Below are 14,276 nucleotides of genomic sequence, written 5' to 3'. Positions count from 1 at the left end.
CACACAGCCCCACACTACCAAACCATAGCAGAGCCACACAGTCCCACACTACCAAACCACAGCAGAGCCACACAGCCACACACTACCAAACCACAGCAGAGCCACACAGCCCCACACTACCAAACCACAGCAGAGCCACACAGCCCCACACTACCAAACCACAGCAGAGCCACACAGCCCCACACTACCAAACGATAGCAACAGTCAGCTTATCAGCACACCAAAAGCATATACAAGGGGATGAGGTCTCCCCAGTCACAGTCATTCGGGAGGGGAGTAGGGGGAATTGGGAGGGAGGGAGGAATGGGAGGATACAAGGGAGGGGATAACAACTGAGAATGAAATAATAATAAAAAATTTTAAAAAATAAGAACCTTTGTTGTATAAGGCTGTTGGGTTGAAGATATAGTCATAGTTCCAGCTATAGGTCTCTATGTAGATATTTGCTGTCTTTGAAGGCCCCCCGTGCCTGTCAAAGCCACCCTCCAGGCTATCTCTCCAGGCTGAGAGAAGAAGAGGAAGCCATGTCTCTTCCTCAGCCTTCAGGCAGCTGCTCCTGTGGCTTTGGCTCTCTAGGAGGACACACTGTCACTGTCCCGTCCATGCCAGCAGGCATAAAGGACCTGTGTGTCACTTGCCTCTGCTTGCTCTTCCTCCAAGACTCATTGGAGTTATTTTCTGTCTTGACTCAGGATTCCTCTGTTTGACTCATTCACTTGTCTTGGCACCTCCCAAGACTACTAGGTCCAGCGACACTAACAGGGGATGTGTGCCTGCCTCCCAGGTTGCTAACCCCCAAGAAACATGGAAACCCAGCCAATGCCTGTCCCTGGGCCTCTGCTAAGTGTTTGTCTCCTTTTCTGGGAGCTGAACCTCATGCTGGAGGCAATGCAATTCATCATATTTTGGTTGCAAATTGTGCAGGAAGGTGGTTCCTGGTGTTTTGAACAAAGACCTTCTCGCTAAAACTTGTGACACGTGATGTTGCATGCGATCCCTTACCTGGATTACTGACTAAGAACTCAGACTCTAGGAATTGAAAACCCAGGTCTAAACCTATGTTCTGTCCCTTGATTAGCTGCCCAAGCCAGAGAGGAAATTTAACTTCCCTGAACCTTGGTTCCCTCGTCTCCACAGCAACAATTTGATAGACTGCACCCATCTGCTGCAGTGGTGTTGAGCATTAAGGTGTCGTGGTGCAGAGGGCTCAGGTCCATGGCTGGTATAAGGTTGGCACAGTGTAGGTGTTAGGAGAAATACCACCTCTATGACTGGCAGTGACACGGTCAGTGACTATTTCCTGTGTCCCTGGTGTTTGCTATTTCAAGCTCTTTAAAAACACTAGCCCACACAAGTTGGATGTGATGGAGAGTGTGTGTAATCCCAGCTGCTCTGGAGGCTCATGTCTCACGATCACTTGAACCCAGGTGTTCAAGGCCAGCTTGGGCAAGGAAGCAAGACACAAGCCAACAAACAAACACCCCAAGGCCACTTAGTCACTAGGTCTTGAGGCAGTGAATGAAAAAAATGAAAGAACAAAAGAAAACCATTTTTTTGAGCACTCTGTGACTGGTGCTTTATACATTAGGCATGTTAGTCTAGTGACAGGGAAACTACAGGTGAGGTCAACTGCCACGCGTATGGCTGAGGGCCAGGAAGCCACACTTCAGGTCAGTCTAACCACGGCTCTCACATGTGAGCTCCTCTGAGAGTTGAGAATCTGCTACACTGCAAACCCTGGTAACAGAGCAGCTTAACCAAGCTAAGTCTGGGGAGGGGACAGGGGGTGTATGTTTCTGAACTGTGTCCAGGGACCTGGGGTGGGGGTGCTACTTTATTCTTATAGTAGGCTAAGTCCTTTCTTACATTTTGTCAAGAAATTGTGACCTGGATCTCAGATCCTGCTTAAAGGATTTCCAGGCCACTTCCATTCTTACATCCAATAAAACCAACTCTCAAATCCCAACTCTGTCTATAAGGACACATGTTGTGATGATGATGATGATGATGATGATGATGATGATGATGATGGTGCTGGTGGTGGTGGTGGTGATGATGGTGGTGGTGGTGGTGGTGATGATGGTGGTGGTGGTGGTGGTGATGATGGTGGTGGTGGTGATGGTGGTGGTGGTGGTGATGGTGGTGGTGGTGGTGATGGTGGTGGTGGTGGTGATGGTGGTGGTGGTGGTGATGGTAGTGATCTTCCATAAATCTCATGGGTCCCATGAGCTTTTATGCACATGCATGTCAATCTTGTGCTGCTAATATGTCAGATTTCAAAGCCACTGTATGGAGATGCAGAGGAGACCTCAAAAAATTGAGCATCAGTCTGAGTGTTTCGGCAGGAAGGGATTGGCTGTATCCCTTGTGGATACCAGATCTTTATTCAACATGGAAGACTTCTAGAATAAAGTTTCTGAATTAGAAGACACAATTGGTACAAGCTCGCCAGTTGCCACCTTGTTTCCCCTTGGCTAAAATCCAATCCACCCATTTCACTCTGCTATGGAATGTTCAGCTGAGCCTTGCAAGCATTTCTCTTCTCCTCGCTGCCTCAGAAGGTGCTTTGACAGCGAAGCTGGAAAGTCATAGGCAAAGAAGAGGCTCACCTCCAGAGTTCCAGTGTGTACAGCTGCCAGGCCCAGAGTAGCTGGAGGCCCAGAGTAGCTGGAGGCCCAGAGTAGCTGGAGGCCCAGAGTAGCTGGAGGCCCAGAGTAGCTGGAGGCCCAGAGTAGAGTTTCTCCCGCAGCTAGCAGAACACTTTTTCTAGACCAACTCTGTTCAGGCTCCATTTCTGTTGCTGAAATAAAATAACTTGGTAATGAGAAACCTAGGAGAAAGGGATTCTTTTAATTCATACTCCCAGGTTACAGTGCATTATTGCAGGGCAGTCAAGGTGGCGGGAACTTCAGTCACATGACACCCGGAGTCAAGAGCAGCAAGCAATGAATGTATGCGTGCTCACTTGCTTGCTGGAGTCCTCCATGCCTCCAGGGCCCTGTCTAGGGAATGGTGTTGCCCAGAGTGGGCTGAGTCTTTCCACACCAATTAACTTAATTAAGACCCTCTGCTCATAAACATGCTCAAAGGCCAACCCGATGTACATGATTTTATACCATGCCAAACTGATAATTGAAACTGACCACAGCAAGCTCTAACCAGCCAGTATGGCTTCAGGTGGCTTCCTGTAAAGCAGCCTGGGTCCTCTGATTCCCCAGTTAGCCACCTCCTCCCCAGTTCATCCATCAGGACCCTACAGAGAACACCTTCCTTCACCACCCAGCTCTGCCATTGTTTCAGGTCTGCTCCAGCTTACCTTTACCTTCTGGTGAGTTCCTCACCACCTAGGAAGGTGTTCCTGCAGACAAGACGGGCCCCACTCTGGCAAACTTCTTCATTATGGAAAGGCTACGTACATATACCTCTGCAGCCAGCTGGCGGGACTCAGCGTCAGCCCCGGAATGGTCCCTCCTTTAACTTGTCTCTCGGTCCCTCCTTTTATAGTTCTTTCCCCTAGACGTATAGGCTCTTTTGTTGTTGTTGTTTTTTAATGTTTATATTCCTTCTGTTTTGATAACTAACTGCCTTTTGGCAACTATTGACTTTGTATATTAAATTTCCTCAATTCAAATTCTGGTGTGTATGCTTTGTGGCACAGACTAGAAATCAGGGGTGGTCCCGGAAGACAGACCCTCAGCTCCGAGGCTAGGTATGAGTGTGTCTATGGCTGTTGTCTTAAGCGCGATGACAAATGCTTTGCCAGCAGGAAGTGGATGCTAAGCATCTATGCTGTGCAGTAGCTTCACAGTTCATTGTGCTCGGGAAACTGGGTTGGATCTAAGCAGAAGCACATGTCCTTCGGTGGTGCCCTGTGGTGCTGGCTGGATGCTTCCAAGTGCACCGGAGCGTGTTCAGGAAGCGAAAACCCTCAATTCTCTCTTCAAGTCATGATCTGAGAATCGGAAATTTCCACGGCTGTCCTAAGAGAATTTTTTTATTATGACCAGAGGCTGACATAATTAAAACTCAAGAATGACACTTAATTGGGAGTCCTGCAGCAACACAGGGTCAGCCGAGTTCATGGCCTTGTTGAGTTTTGCAAGTGAACGTCAGGAAACCGAAGCAAAGGAACCACACAGAGGCCCACAGTGGGGTCTTGGAGGAACTGGCTGCTTAGTGTTCGCACCAGTCCCAGCCTCTCTCTCTCTTGTCCTTTCATGTTGGAAGAAACCAGCTTTTCCTTGATGTTTCCTGGGATGGGAGGCTTATAAGGAGTTGCTCATTCCCCCCTCAGGCCCTCCCACAGTAGCCCCTGTTGCCACTAGACCAATGACTAGGTTCTTTTTTTTTTTAATTCAACTTTTAAAAATTATTTTATTAATTTATTCATATTACATCTAAATTGTTAGCCCATCCCTTGTATCCTCCCATTCCCCCCTCCCTCCCATTTCCCCCTACTCCTCTCCCCTATGTCTGTGACTAAGGGGGACCTCCTCCCCCTGTATATGCTCATAGAGTATCAAGTCTCTTCTTGGTGACCTATTATCCTTCCTCTGAGTGTCACCAGGTCTCCCTATCAAGGAGACATAGTCAAAAATGGGGCACCAGAATCACATGAAAGTCAGACCCCACTCTCCATTCAACTGTGAGGAATGTCCTGTGTGTTGGCTAGATCTGGGTGGGGGTTCGAAGTTTACTGCCTATGTTGTCCTTGGCTGATGCCGTAGTTTGAGCAGGACCCCTGGGCATAGATCTGCCCATCATAATGTTCTTGTAGGTTTCTAGGACCCTCTGGACCCTTCTATTTCCCCATTTTCCCATGCTTCTCTCACCTAAAGTCCCAATAGGAAGTCTTCCCCTCTGACCCACTTTCTGCGACATGAAGACTTTCATGGGACATGCCCCTTGGGCTAGTGTCTCCTTATAAGTGAGTGTATACCATTTGACTCTTTTTGGTTCTGGGTGAAGTCACTCATTATGATAATTTCTAGTTCAATCCATTTGTCCACACATGCTGGTGAGGATGTGGAGAAAGAGGAACACTCTTTCATTGCTGGTGGGAATGCAAACTAGTACAACCACTTTGGAAATCTATCTGGGGCTTCCTCAGAAAAATGGGAATAGAGCTTCCTTAAGACCCAGCTATTCCACTCCTTGGCAGATACCCAGAAGATACTCCACCACACAACAGGGACATATGCTCAACCATGTTCATAGCAGCCGTATTCATAACAGCCAGAACATGGAAACAGCCTAAGTGTCCCTCAGTAGAAGAACGGATAAAGAAACTGTGGTATATTTACACTACTCAGCTATTAAAAACAAGGAATTCCCGAAATTTGTGGACAAATGGATTGGACTAGGTTCAACTACAATGTGTTTCCTGACTAAGGGAAACATTTGGTTCTAGGAAGAACTGGTGAGTGACTTTATGTATGTATTGGAAGAATCCTGACAAGCACGTCTTCTCTATGAGGCCTCGACTAAGGCCTCCTTTAAAACAAATAAAGCTATTTTGTGGGTGAATTTTGTAACACAAACCTGTAGCATTTAAAACAGAATGATGCCAGGACATGAGTAAACACAGGGTCAATGGAACAAGATGGAGTCCTGAAAACTATCTGCACATGAGTAGAAATTTGTTTTATGGGAATAAGTAAGTGGTTATAGGAAATAAGTAGCTGTTACTCATACAAAACGGGGGAAATGAATTTACTTAATTTATAATGAACTATCATAAACCAGAAGGAAAAGAGACAAAAATGGGGCAGAAAAAAAAAAGAGAGACAAAAGATAAAAGCAACTGGTTCCAAATAAGAAAAGTCTAACTGAATAGTCACCAAACAAGTGAATGCTCAATTTTAGTCTAAATCCAAGCGTATACATAAGACAGCACACCGAAAACAGCATGAATCTGGCTGATAACCAGGGCTGAGGGGCATGAGGGAGAGGGAGGCGGGCCAGCACTCCTGGCAGGAAAAAGTACTCTGTCTGTGAATGTTCCGTCTATGAAGATTTGACGTGTACATGCCCTCTGACCCAATGCTGAAGTGTTCATGAAAGGTAGGCTCACACAGCTGCTCAAAGTGTTTGAGCATAATCCTGACTGCTGGCTTGCTTGTATCTGGGTGGAAATGCAGTAAAGGCGTGTGTGTCCGTTTTGGAAAGCTGGTGAAACAGTTGTTTATCTAGTCCATAGTTCTAAATGCTCCTAATCCTTTGACCCTTTAATACAGTTCCTCATGATGTGATGAGCCCCAAGCATAAAGTTATCTTCATCTCTGCTTTATAACATAACAGTTTGCTACTGTTATGAATTGTAATGCAAGCATCTGATATGCAGATGGTCTTAGGTGACCCCTAGGAAAGGGTCATTTGACCCCCAAGTGGGTAGATACCCACAACTCAAGAACTCTTGATTAGTCAAACATGGCGGAGCCACTTAAATTTAATGAGTTGTATTATGTTGTTTGCTTGTTTTTCTGAGACAGAGTTTCCCTGTGTTAGTTTTGGCTGTCCTGGACTTGCTTTGTAGACCACACTGGACTCGAACTCACAGCGATCTGCCTGCCTCTGCCTCCCTAGTGCTGGGATTAAAGGCCTGTACAAACAAGGTCTTCTATGTAGCTCATTCTGGCCTGGAGCCAACTGTGTAGCCTGGGCTCATCTTGAACTCAGGATCCTCCTGTCTCAGCATCTTCAGGGATGGAACTGCCATCAGGAGGCATCATGTGCACTTGGCAGAGCCACGTAAAGCAATGAAATAGCTCTACAAGCAGGGAAGCCAGAATATGTGCACAGTACATCATTAAGTAAACAAAGAAACACCTGGCTAAACAGAAGGCATGCACAACCTCACCCGTGGGGACCACAAGCACTTACCTGTACTCTAGATACGTGGACAGCCTGATGGATGCCCTAGGGATTGACAGGTTCACCTTTAGAGAACGGGATAAGGGAGGATGCTCCACTTGGTGAGAGCTCTGGGTTGCTCTGGGTTAATTTTTATGTCATTTAGTTTATAACTGCTTAGTGTTCAGATATATATATATATATATATTTCAAAATTGTGTTTAAAGTTAAATTCCCTTTAGTTTAAATAAAACAGGAAAGAAAAAAAAGAAGAAACATTTTTTTTCTTTCTTCCAAAAATGTCTTTGCTCCAGCACTTGTATGAAATTTCTGATCTCCTGCCCATCTCACAGTGGGATCATGGACAGGCCAACCTCTCTCCACCTGGTGTCTTCACCTTTGAAGTGAGGCTGCAGATCCAAGGAAGGCCCCCAGCTCCCGCTGCCCCTCCCTGCCTCAAGGACCAGCGCTGCCTTACATGGGAAGCATGTGTGACTCCCACCTCACCTCTCACATGGAGGTGTCCCTGACACTGATGGGCCCCACAGGGCTTTTATTTCACCCCAATCTGCCCCATCTGGGCCTCTATCAGCCATTCTGCATCTCAGACTTGCCTTTGTTATCTAAATGGCCTCTTTGTGCCTGAGAAACAAATTGAGCATCAGGGAGAGAGCTAGCTGTCTGTGTCTGGATTTAAAGTGGCTCCAAACAGTCTTGTCACCCGACACCTGGGTGGCTCCTGAGTTGAGTAGAGACACTGCAGGCATGAGGATCTGTCCCTGGAAGGGCCACCACACTCACAGAAGCACACACAGCATACACCTACAAGCATAACACTGTGTTTGTGTGCACACGTGAACATCCATACTTCATCAGTACCCCCTTCCCCTGCCAGGGTACAGCCTGTTGTACATGGCTTACATTATCTTATCCTCTTCCAACCCCCGAAGCCATGTGTCACTAACCCCATTTCACAGGTGAGGAAAACTGAGAATCAGAGAGAGAAAGCCACTGGTTGGTCATGGGTTTAAAGAATTTGAGTTAAGAGTTTAAAGCAGTGTTTCCTCAATCTGTAGGTTGTGACCCCTGAAGGGTAAAATGATCCTTTTACAGGGGTGGCCTAAGACCGTGGGAAAAATACCGATAGTTACATTATGATGTGTTACAGTGGCAAAATGACAGTTAGGAAGTAGCAACGAAACAATTTTATGGTTGAGGGGGTTACCACAACCTGAGGAGCTGTATTAACGGGTCACAGTGTTAGGAAGGTGGAGAACCACTGCTTTAAAGAGCTGAGTCAATAGATTTAAGGATGTATATTTGGCTTAGAGAAGGAGCTATACTTGCTTCCTATGTCTAAGCCCTGGGTCCAGTCCCTAGCACAAGGTGGGGAGTGGGGCAGAATTGAGCCAAAGGATCATCACAAAATTTTCTTTGCCTCAAGCAAGCCAGTCTGTTGGTTGGCAAGGCCCAAGCAGGTTACTGGAAGAAAAGGAAAATCATTCTGACTTTTCAGTTCTTCCTCCCACTGCTCTCCGCTGCCCCCTCTGCCCCCCCTCCCCCCCCCCCACCACCATGAGCTCAACCTCATCATCTCTTTCCCATTCATGTATTTGCTCAAGAAAATAAAAACCTTCTGATGGTCAGTATTTGCCAAGTCCGGGGCAGCTGAGGGGACAGGCACAAAGCAAATGTTGAAACATTGTTTGAAATGTGATCGGGAGCCCGTGGCAAAAGTTTGCACAGACTTCTGATCAGTTTTGTTGAAGCAGGCAGCTTGGGGTGGGGTGGGGTGGGGTGGGGTGGCTCTACGATGTATCTTGGAAAATGGGGCTGGAAAACAGCCCCACTGAGGCTCATTTTGCAGTGACAACTTCTACCTTATCTCCAGCTCCTTCCTCCCTAAAATTACAAGCATATGCCCCACCAGCGCTGAGAATAAATTTGTCCAGACAACAAGCTAGCATGGCACAGGGCAGTGTGCAAAACAGGATGTGGTGGCAAACGCTCCCACATTTCTTCAGAGACAAATTACGCTGCTTACCCCCCCGCCCCAACTTGGAACCAACTCTAGCACTGAGTATTTTATTTCTTAGACCCATAAAAGCCTAATTGGTGCCCATATGTCAGACTATAGGAGTCTTCCCAACCTTTAAAGCCTGCTGCATGCTCCAACGAGCAGCTAGACCATAATTGAGTTCTCTCAGACTGAGCACAACGGCTGCACGTGGAAACCCTCGGGATGTAACCTCTGCTTTTCCTCACGTCCTTGTGAGTGCCTCTCAGCCAAGCAACCGAACCACACCCAGTCTTTGCGTGCTCTCTCACAATGTACAAGATGTACAAGTGCAAATCGCTTCCTGTGAGCCTAAAGATTGCTCCAGTCTCCTCACAATAGCTTTATAATATCCCAGAAGATGGCACACATATGGTTCTTAAGCAGACACAAGAATCAACTTCATCATTTATTAAGACGAAATAACAATGTCTGGTAAAGTCTGGTCTTTGGAAGGGTGAAGGGTCCCAGATGTGTGTTTCTTCGTCAGACTTATACATTGGATTCCTTTCCCCCAGGTATGAAGAGGTGGGGGCCCTCGGGGACTGATTACATCATGACAGTGGGACCCTCATGAGTGGGGCAAGTGGTACCCTAACAAAGGGTCCCCTGGACCTGGAGCTTCATCATAGAGTACCCATCACACAAGCATGAGGACTCCTAAAACTGCTGTAAAAAGTTGAGCTTGGTGTGGCGTGCCCAGATCTCCAAAGCTTGCTAGCCAGTCAGCCCACTCAGTGAGTTCCTAGCCAGCCTAGCCCACTAGGTGAGCTCCAGGCCAGTGAAAACCTTAAAAAGCAAGATGGCTGGCTTGTGGGGATAACAGCACACATACAAAGTGTTCTCTGGCGAAGCAAATGGCCTACTGCTGTGATCCCAGCATTTGGGAAACCAAGGCAATTATGAATTGGAGGCTAGCCTGGGCTACAAAGGCAGCCCTCACCTCAAACAAAAACAAAGAACAAAACAAAACAAAACAAAACAAAAACCATCCAAACAACAACCAAAGCAGAACCAACCAAACAACCAAACAAGCAAAAACCACGAAACCAAAAGGGCTGAAGAGAGCCGCCTTGCCCTTTTCACTAAGTGAAAACACAGTTAAGGTCCTGTCTTTGAACCAGGAAGCAAGTGCTCACGTTCACCACATCCTGGATTGCCCTATTTTAAACTTCTGAGGCTCTGGAACACTGGCCAGGACATTTCTGCTGTCTGAGTCTTCCCAGAACCCCCTCCTTCCACTGTGGTGTGGGTGGGTGGCCTGGATGGGTGAGGACAGAGAACTGTGAGTTTTGCCTTCTGCCTCACTCTGCAGCCCCAGCACCCAAGACAAAACCAGACACACTCCTGCATTCAATGAATACTGTTGACTCAAAAAAAATTTTTTTTTAATGAATGGTGACAGACCTCTAGCTGGTACCTATTGCATCCTTTGTGTTCTTCCTAGTAAGCACACCTGGAGGCTAGCAGGATGGCTCACATCTGTGACCTCCAGAGGCCAAGGGAAAAGGACCCCTGAGAGTTTGAAACCAGTTGCATTTTGGATTCTAAGTCAGTCTGGATGACTGAGTAAGACTCTATCTCAAGAAAAAACAAACAAACAAACAAATAAAAAACAAAGCTTCTAGAACGTTCTTTGGGGAACTTCTTTCCTACTTCTGAGCATAGTCTTCCCCATAAAGATGGTTGGCTCAGAGATGGGAAGATAATACAATAGGCATCATTTCTGGGGCTCCTGTAAGAGCCCTGGGAGTAAGGAACCCACACACACATACACACTGGTACAGATGTCCCTAAGAGCTATGGGAGCCAGAAATTTTTAGGGTTTAGTTCATAGAAAGGGCCTGCCTAAGAGTCAACTCAAAACAGAGAAAGCAGACCTAAGGGAGAAGGGGTCAAACCCACATCCTAACCATTAGTAGTCTAACCATACATGGGACCAAAGGTCCCTTGGAACTGGTGGTTATTCAGCCCAATAGCCCCAGCAAGCCAGCCAACCTTCCAGAAATATGGCATCTAAAAATAATGAAGAGTACACTACAGAATTGGCCATGGTTTTGGCATTCTGATAGTTATGGCTTCTTCTTTTTTTTAACATGTGGGACCAGCTGCAACTAGTCAAGAGCCAGGCTGATGTTTCTTAGACCTCAAAATACAACTGCTTAAACACACTGGACATCTCTCTGCCATGGGGAAGTCTGCAAGGCCGTCTAGGATCCGGACTGTGGCTTAAGCAGTCATCCGTACTAGGCAGCCTCTTTGCCACGGATCCAGGAGGAGGCTAGGGCTCGGGCTTCATGAGTCTCCCTGCCAGCCGGTAGGAAAGTTGTGTGGATGCTCTAAAGATGCTACTGGCTTGCAAAAAGAGGCAGGTCAGAAGAAAGGCCAAAAAATCAATCTTTTCCTCTCTCCCTCTGTCCCTCCACCCTTCCCTCCCTCCTTCCTTCCCTTTCTTTCTTCCCTTCCTGCCTTTCCCCCTTCCTTCATTCATCCTTCCTTCTCCTCCTTAGCACCACACACACACACACACACACACACACACACACACACACACACCATTGCACATCTGCTACCAGCAGTTCATTGTTGACTCTCGGGGACATAACACTAAAAAAGGAGAGACAGTTTTCTCTTTCTTCAAATTTCTGTTTCCGAGAATGTTATTTCTTGTTTGTGAAAAAAAAAAAAGTCAGAGGCCCAGCTTTATTGGTGCCTGTTCCCAGTGGTATTGCCTGACAGTTGGATTCAGAGGCCACCACCAGAGAGAGGTCCTAGCTTCTTGTGTCCCAGAACAAAGAAATGAACAGACAGGTGACAGCAAAGGAAGCAGGGACACATGGGACACACTGGCAAGCAGCAAAAGTGGTGGGAACAGACAAGCAAAACTTAGCAGCTCAAAGGCTCTGTAGTGCAAAGTGGTGGAAGCTCCTGTTACTTTAGCTTAACTTTTTCAGCGTTTGCCTAGTTCTTTGCTTTCCTTTTCATGGATGCTCTACGTTACATGCAGATTCACATATAACTCTGCATGTCTAACACTCTACCCTGGGTGTGGGTATGGGTGTCAGCGATGAGCCAAGTTATTCACTGCACTCTGGAATGGCTCTGTTGGCTTTAGTTGGCTGCCCCTGCAGAGAGTTTTCAAACCAGTTCTTCTTCAGCAACTTGTTCTGAATATGCTAATTCTGTAGCATTTGGCAAAGGTCCTTTTGAACTTTGTCCCTTCACCTTCCTCTCCTGCAGAGTAGACTCTGGGTCACCCTCTTGGTAAAGCTTGAAAGTCCAGCCACCCCTAACTTCTAGGAGCCTGTGGCTTCCAGTTTTCTGGGGCCCAGGCCTATTGAACTAGGAAGATCTGCCGCGCCCTTGCTTACATTTTCAGTAACATTATTGATCTGCACGCCAGTTTTCTTCATCATGTATGTCTCGCAAATCTTTGCTCTCCTTGCCATTAAAGCCTTTGTCTCCTCTTAAAGGAATGAAACACATTTGTTTAGAATGGCAACAGTGTTGCCTAGTTCATGATATTTTGTGAAACTTAACGAGATGGTTCAAGTAAAGGAGAGAGAGAGAGAGAGAGAGAGAGAGAGAGAGAGAGAGAGAGAGAGAGACTGTGTCTCTATGTGTATGTGTGTTATTAAGAGTATGAAAGAGAGACTCAAGCAAACAAAGCTTTAAAAAACATAAGCATATATGTACACACTATTTTAAAGTAAAATCATAGATTTCCTAGTGCCTGAATTCAACATTAGGAAGTTGAAGGGTTGTTGCCCTTTGGTTCAATGCTCTTTAACAGAAGAGATGTTATTTCCTTAGAACTCTCTCTTGGGGGAACAAGGTTAAGAAAAGAAATCATGAAAGATGTGAAAAGGTTGGAATCACTATTTTTTTAGGAAAGTGTTTCAATTTTCCACTGTATTGAATGACTCATGGTTATGAACAAAGAGAAACGCCTTCCAAATTGTGTCTCCCCACTGTCTATTCCTCACTCCCAAGTCTGCATGTTTACCATGTATAATTGTTAGGATAAACTGATGTATTTTGATGCTAATTACTGCTTGCTGTCTGACCCACCTTTTGCTTAATAAAAAGCCATCCCACCTGGGCAGGGCAGAAGATAGGTGGGGCTAGGAGAGAGAGGAATTCTGGGAAAAAGGACTGCTGAGAGAGGAGGAAGGAGACCTGAAGTGAAGAGAGGAAGGCCGCCATGGGTTAGCTGGAGAAGCACATGACCCACCGCATGGATAGACAATCCAGCCCAGATGAAGAACATGAACAAGTATTTGGGATTATGGATGGGAGGTAGCTTGATAGAAGTTATTAAAAACAGATGCCATGGGATTAAGGCAGGGATCCCATGCCCGTCCCACTATGGGAGGTAGTGTAGAGGATTGAAATCTGCCCTGCCCCAGGTTAACTAAGGCTATCTTAACATATAACAAGTGTCTGTGTCTTGATTGATTGCTAGCTGGGCCTACTGATAATACATGTAATTTTAAAAACACTATATAATGCTCCCATGAAGATGTGGAGACATCTCTTCCATAACGCTTTACCATCAATCAGTTGTAGGATCACACAGTCGATGTGTTCATGATAAATTCTCATGTGCACCAGCATATCCGCTTTCAGCCATTTGTTATCATTTTCATCTCTAATGACAGAGTGCTGAGCAGGCAGGGAAGGGGAGCTGGGTGGGGCTGAGGGAGGGAGATGGATATAACCAAAATACACTGTATAAAATCTCAACTAATTAATGGAAGTATTACTTTTAAAATCCCCCATTTGTTCCTCGGCTTTCACTTTTTACAGTATATGAATCGACGTTATTTCCATTCCCTTGCCTACTTCCTGTTTAGAGGTTGGCTTATTTTCACTTATATTATATTATATAGAGAAGAATCTCTATTTTTCCTTTATGCTTCTCCAGGAGTCATATTGTTTATATTTCTTTTTACCTATCACAGTCAAGAAACTGGCTTCCATTTAAAAATGAGTTTGTATATGAAGTACAATGAGCAGACTTTTTATTTATTTATTTATTTATTTATTTATTTTGAAAAAGGGTCTTATACTGTAGCTCAGTTGGCAAGGAACTCACTTTGTAACCCACGATACAAAGTGGAGTTAAGCTTATAAGCAACATACCTGGTTTCAAATATTGGTGGGTTTTGTTTTAAATAATAGAATCTTAAGGTTGCAGTAGATCGAGGATTGTGTTTTAGTCTCAAAAGAAAAGCCCCGAAGATGGCTTTTGCACCACCCATGATGGGAGCTTTCCTGGGCACAGCACTCAGAGTTTATCTGCCTATATTTAGGCAGAAACGTGCTATTCTTATTTTCAGGCCTACTGACCTTCCCAGTGGCATAA

The sequence above is a fragment of the Acomys minous genome (assembly GCF_964271855.1).
Source record: "Acomys minous genome assembly, chromosome: 15".
Taxonomy (NCBI): domain Eukaryota; kingdom Metazoa; phylum Chordata; class Mammalia; order Rodentia; family Muridae; genus Acomys; species Acomys minous.
This window is presented reverse-complemented; position numbering follows the sequence as displayed.